Genomic DNA, 7,223 nt, shown 5'->3' on the forward strand with positions numbered 1-7,223 from the left:
GGGCTAGCCATTTATAGCTTTAAATACAAATGACAAAATCTTAAAATGAATTCTGTATTGGACTGGTAACAGGTGAAGAGATGCTAGAACAGGTGAAATTAATTCCCTCTTCCTTGTTCCAGTCAGCAACCTGGCAGCTGCATTTTGGATTAACTGCAAACGATACAGAGATGAATGGCCAAGACCCATGTACAGTGCATTACAATGTCTAGTCTGGATGAGGCATGAATAACTATCTCCAAATTCTTAAATGAGAGCAATGGTTTTAATTTAGACATCAAATTGAGTTGGAAAAATCTACCGTTCACCACAGCATTTATTTGTTTTAAAACATTTAGAGCTGTGTCAAAGATCACACAAGTTTTTAGCAATGGAGTGAGCATTTAATGACATTTAATGAGTGTCGCTAGATTGCTAGTAATATCAGAGACAGCGCTAGGGAGGCCAAACACAGCAATTTCTGTCTTGCGCTCATTTTTCTGGAGAAAGTTTCTTGCTGTCTAGCATTTAATATCCTCAAAGCATTTAAAAATGGCAGAATATGAATCATCAGAACTAAGTGGGACATACAGCTGTGTATCATCGGCATAACAATGATATGACATTTTTTATTTCCTAAAAATGTAACCATGGGGAAGCATATTTACAGAAAATAAAATAGGGCCGAATATGGAACCTTGAGGTACCCCACAAGTGAAAGGTGCAGAGGGAGAGGAAGGATTACCAATCCTAACACTCTATCAGTTCTATCTGAAAGGTAAGATGTAAACCAATCTAAGGCTGTGCCATTAATACCAACTTTACATCCAAGATGGTCTAGGAGGATAGTATGATCAACTGTATCGAAAGCAGCACAAAGACCCAGCAACATTAAAATGGCAGGTCTACCAGGATCCAAAGTGAGCAGTAAATCATTTATCACCTTGAGTAGTGCAGACTCTGTGCTGTGACAAGCTCCAAAACCAGACTGAAATTGATCTAAAATGTTGTTTTCATATAAGGATGAAAAGAGCTGAGAAAAAATAATTGCTCTCCAGGATTTTTGATAAAAATGGCAGAAGTTATTAAAGTTAATGTGTCCAAATTTGGCTTTTTAAGAAGTAGCTGGAGCACTGCTTGCTGAAAGCAGGATTTATATAAGAAGCTATTTATAATAGTCAACACACTAGAACCAACAGTGTCCAGCATCTCTCTGAGGAGCCGAGCAGGAATAACATCAGCAGAAGAAATGATAGGCTTTATCTGTTGGACTATATCTATCATCTCGTTGAGTGATATAGTTTCAAATGAATACGTGAATATGACCCAGAGAAATGTGATTTTGGAATCAGACATGGTAGTCTAACATTAAAAACATCAGGGTTATGATCAGACAGACAAAACATTGATATTACATTGTAAATGGGAAGACCAAAAGATAAAACAAGATCAAGAGTATGACAATGATCATGTGTAAAGCCAGTAACATGCTCTGTGAGATTAAACGAGTCAATAAGTTGAACGAACTCCCTAACCAGAGGTTTGGAAGGGCAGCAAACATGAATATTAAAATCACCAAGAATGATAAGATTGTCTGTAGTATGCGCAATGGTAGATAACAAATCAGCAAATATTTAGAAGGCCTATAAATGAGAGCATGTGTACTGGACTGGACAGCCGAGCCTTTAGTAATTGCACTTCAAAATTATTGTAATGTTCTGAGGGCAATAATCAGCACTTAAAACTATTTTTAAAAACTGAAGCCAACCCCCCACCAAGCCCCACAATCCTAGGGGAGCTAAAAAATAAACAAAAATATTCACAGTCACTTAGGGAAGATCTTAGGTAAAAGCCATGGCACACTGTGCAACATCATGTCAGACTATTAAAGTGTACCTTAATGTAAAGTGGACATCAATGAACCATTTATTAATGACTTAAAAACATTAATAAGATATGAATGCATCCCTTCATGTGAAATAGATACCTGTGGACCATGTATGAATTACTTACCAAAATTAATAAGCTATGAAAGTGTACATTAATGTAAAGTGGACAACTGTGAATAATTTATTAATGACTAACTAACATTAATAATATAAGTGTACCTTAATGCAAAGTGGACAGCTGTGAATCATTTATTAATGAGCTACAAACATTAATAACCTATAAAGTGTACATTCATGTAAAACTGGCAATAAAAATTAAAACATTTATTAAAGAGTTTCCAACTTCTGCAGGTAATTTGTTACCAAATCTCGAATGCTTTAGTATTACATCATAAATCATGTACATAAATTGACATATCTAATGTAATATAGTCTGATGACCATTTACTGAACTTTATGTAAAGCAAATAAACAGTACAATTTACATTCATAAAACATGTACTCCATATAAAATGGTGTAATTTATTAATAGTTTCACTTTAAAAAATTATTCCAAAATATTAATTCCAATATTGTGTGTTGGCCATAGTGAACTTTAATGCAGAGTTTGAAGTATAACTGATTGTCAAACACAACCCCAAGATTTCTGGCTGTCTTGGATGGTGTGATCATTGATGAGTCTAGCTGAATGGTAAAATTGTGCTGAACTGCTGGGCTTGCTGGAATCACAAGAAGCTCGGTTTTAGCAAGGTTGAGTTGGAGGTGATGTTCTTTCATCCAACATGAGATGTCTACCAGGCAGGCTCCGTGTAGCTACCACAGGATCATCACAAAGGAATGAGAGGTAGCGTTGTGTGTCATCAGCATAGCAATAGTAAGAAAAGCCATGTGCCTAAATGACAGATCCCAGAGATGACATGTATATGGAGAAGAGGAGGGGCCCAAGTACTGATCCCTGGGGTACCCCAGTAGCTAGTTGGTGAGACTTAGACACCACTCCCCTCCAAGACACCCTGAAGGACCTACCTGTGAGATAAGACTCAAACCACCAGAGCACATTTCCTGTGATGCCCTTTGCCGTGAGGGTTGACAGGAGAATCTGGTGGTTTACATTGTCAAATGCAGCAGACAGATCCAGCAGAATGAGAACAGATGATTTGGATGAAGCTTTTGCCAGTATCAGAGCTTCAGTAATGGACAGCAGGGCAGTTTGAGGAGTGTCCGCTTTTGAAGCCAGACTGGTTGCTGTTTAACAAGTTGTTCTGGGAGAGAAAAGATGAGACTTGGTTGAACACGATTTGTTCAAGTGTTTTCGCTATGAATGGGAGGAGATTTTGGAGCTTTAAAAGAGAAAATATTCATCTTTTTTGCTCCAAAATCCATCATGTCGCTTTAGAAGACACTCATTTAACAGCTGTTGTCATATGGATGAAATTTATGAGGACTGTCTGTGATTTCTGGAGCTTCAAAGGAGATACTTCATTCACTTACATTTTAAGGACTGACTGAGCTAAGATATTTTTCTATTTTTCTTCAAATGTGTTCTGGTGAAGAAAGAAAGTCATACACACCTGGGATACCATGAGGGTGAGTAAATAATGAGAGAATTTTCATTTTTGGGTGAACTATCCCTTTAATAAATGGTTCACGCTAGTCCACTTTACATTAAGGTACAATTTCATAGCTTACTAATGTTGTTAAGTTATTAATACAGTAAATGGTTAATGGGTAAATTAATAAACAGTCCAAGGTTGTCCAGCTAGAATTATGGTACTAAATAAGGTGCTAAATAAGTTTGTAAATCCACCTTACATTAAGACATGTATTACAAGGTACAGATATTGTTGCCTAATTAATACATGACTAATAAAATAAGGGGAAATAAAGAATATTGATAAACTTTTGATAAGTGCAAGAAATCAAAGGAACAGATATACATTATTGCTGTGGTTGAGCATGAAGTCCTGAAAGGTGTTTAGCTGATACATTCCAACATAGGTTACCACTCTGAGTAGCAGCATTCTTTTGCCACCTACTCGACAAGTGACATGAGTCAAGACATAAGAGTAATGACTACAAACACAACACTTTTTATTCTGTCAATAATAATCATTTTAGCTGCATCATGATGTAAATCATGAATTATTACATTTCATGATTTTAATTAAAATAAGTATTTATAAGTACATTTATTAAGCATTTATAACATTTGATTTTAAAGCTGCTCTCTATTTGGCAAGTATCACATGAAAGTCTCCCTCTGTATTCATATAAAATGCCTATCAATTATTATAATTCATTTGTAGATGAGTTATTAGTCATTAATGAAATCCCTCATAAACCCTTTACAAAGAGAGCCTTACTGTAAAGTGTTGCCGTTAACATTAGTTAATGCACTATGAACTGAGATGGACTAACAATGAACTGTATAATTATGAACTAACATTAACAAAGATTAATAAATGATGAAATTATTATTTATTGTTTGTTCATGATATCTAATGCATTAACTAATGTTAATTGGTAATGGAATCTTATTGTATAGTGTTATGGAAATCTTTTACGGTCAACGAAATTTGTCTCAGATGGCAAATTCGCAATGTGTTTACCTGGCTTTACACTGAAAGAGGGACCTAAACCATATCTTGGAGTTTTTCACCAACACTTGAGCAAATTGATTAAGAAATTCTGTTTTTATTTAAAAGAGAGAATACCCATATAAGGCCTGTAGGGATTTAATGCATTATATTTTCCTGGTTTATCTTGTTACGAGGATAAACACCGAAAAATGAAAATTTTGTTTTCAATGTATGGAAAAATGATGCAATAAAAAATTATAATGGTGACCTCTCCATTTGTGTTCCACTGAGGGGGGGAAATAATGTGCGTTTGGAACAATAACATAAGACTGGGTAAATGATGACAGTATTTTCATTTTGGTTGAACTAGCCCTTTAAGTGCTTTAGAGCCACTCAAAGTGAAGTGCTAACAGTGGTCTGAGATGTGCAAAAGTATTGAATTCTACACTTCAGATGCACAATAAAACACTGCCACTGTCACCCTAATTCTTGTCCACGCTGAAGAACTAGAAATGTGTGCTACAGAATTGGTCCATTAACTTAATTGATAGAGGGTCATTCTGGAAAAAGGTACGAAAAAATAGATGGGGATTGTGTAAGAGAGACAGGAGGGGGCTGGGAGAGTAACCTGTGGGCTTTTTATTGGAATGAGATGACACACTCAAGACGCTCTCAAATGAATGGCATCCATTGTGGTGATTGTGCTGAGTGGGTTGCCCTTTTCCTTGGCTGCTCAGTCCAAGTGAAAATTAAACACTGCCTCTTCCTTCTGACCACAAGTCAACATGTATTCTACCTCCCAACTTTGCCCTGTCCCCCACCAGATGTGGCGTTACTCCACATTTTCAGCTTGTTGTGATGTTAGCATAATCTCAGGTCCAACGGTTGCCAATGACTCCTGTTCTTTTATGAGAATGAATTCTGCAGATTTACTGAAAGACTCAACAGATTTGTTGCCAATTTTAGTAATGAATTTTGAAGTGACGTTGTCCGAATGACTCATTTTCATTACAACATGCCACGTCCCGGATAGAAAGTTCCCTAAACGTAATTAACAACCTTCTTATCATTGTTATTGTCCCATTTGAGCATTCTAATGTTCTTGTTGAAGAACAGTTTCTCGCCAGTTAATTATTTCATCATCTTAAATGTCTATGCACTCTGCATATGGAGGAGCCACAGCACCACAATTCTCTGCTCCATTGCACTCACAGCGATTGCTTTTTTAGAAATTAGTCCTAAATTGCGCTCGGCTTTTCGGCCAGATAACACCCAAGGACCTTGTATCCAATGTGGAGGATTTCCTTGAATCACCTTAAATGAGAAAGACAGGCTTCTTAAAGTTGACTTATCAAGAATGAACAGGCAAAATTTCACAGTTGGCCTACCAGCATAAAAACACACAGTTCCGGGTCCAATTCATGATTGAAAATCCAGCTCTCCAAGGATTTTCATATTATTCATTGCTTGTTAAATCACTGTGGTTGAATTATAATCCCTTAAAGGTGCTGATGTCATCCCTTCCTTAAATATAACTGATTACAATTTATTATTCTATAAATAATACATTCATTCTTAAATACAGCCCAAAAATAGTGAATGGAAGCAACTGCTTCTTTCAAACAAGAATATACTCAATGCTTTTTCATTCAACCTGTCTTAAACTTTTTTTGTTCTTTATTGTCTTGGTTTTATATGAGAGGTCTATGAAATCATGTACTTTTTTAATGCACAACACAGTTGAGGATTCTCTATAACAGCCAATTATATTGTCAAAGAATTGTCTGTACATATAGGCATATAAAACAAACATTACTCATAGTCTCATGACAACCTGTAATTATTTGTGAGAGTTGGCTAATCCTAAAATATCATACATGTTGGCTGTTGCGAAAAAGCTATGACTTTTTATTTCCATAGAATCAACCAACCAACAAATCAATAACAAAATTTCAAATCGTTGCCTCAAATCTAACACTTTATTTTGTGAAAGGAAATATCTGTGAATAAATTTGATTACTCATTCTGTATTTATGATATAGGTCAAAATTCTTTAATATTTCTTGGTTCTCATCCAGTATTGAAACTAGGAAGTAATCACATTTGCATAATCAGTGACGAGCGGTATTTGAATTAGATTTTGAAAATATAAAATTTTTACTTGGCTGATGGTTAGTTTTAGAGTTGTTCAGATTAGCAAAGAATGTTCAGATTCGTTCATTAATATTTTCATTGATTAGTTCATTGATTAGTTAACTGACAGTTCATGTGAACAGACCTGAAACCCACCAGTTGAGAACTATTGTTCTGGAATATGAAGACAAGAGTTTCTGTGATGAAAAGAGAACAAACTTTTCAGCATACTGTGAAAATGACAATAATATCAGTGTTGTGGCGAAACAGAACAAAAAGCTTTGTTTTAACTTGTTCTCCTTGACTAAATTCACCATTTGATATGTAGCGCCGTGAGTCTTTATCTCACTGCGGCAATCATCAGCTCACTGAGATGAACGGACACTGCACCAGTTCTCTTTCCATCCTGGCCGGGAGACACGGACGTCTTCTGATGACAGTGTGTGCGCTTGTCCAAAACACTCTGACGTGTTGATGGGCTTTCTAAAGATAGAAAGCACCCCCATGATAAATACTCCCAATCGACTGAACTCAGCAGCTGACAGTCTTAAAGCCTTTTTTATGCATTTTACGGTTCTACTGCTGCAGTGCAGAGGCTACAGGACGAGGGCTTTGAGGTGAATAAGCTCAAGGGGGAAATGAA

The sequence above is a fragment of the Xyrauchen texanus genome, chromosome 22, assembly GCF_025860055.1.
Source record: "Xyrauchen texanus isolate HMW12.3.18 chromosome 22, RBS_HiC_50CHRs, whole genome shotgun sequence".
Taxonomy (NCBI): Eukaryota; Metazoa; Chordata; class Actinopteri; order Cypriniformes; family Catostomidae; genus Xyrauchen; species Xyrauchen texanus.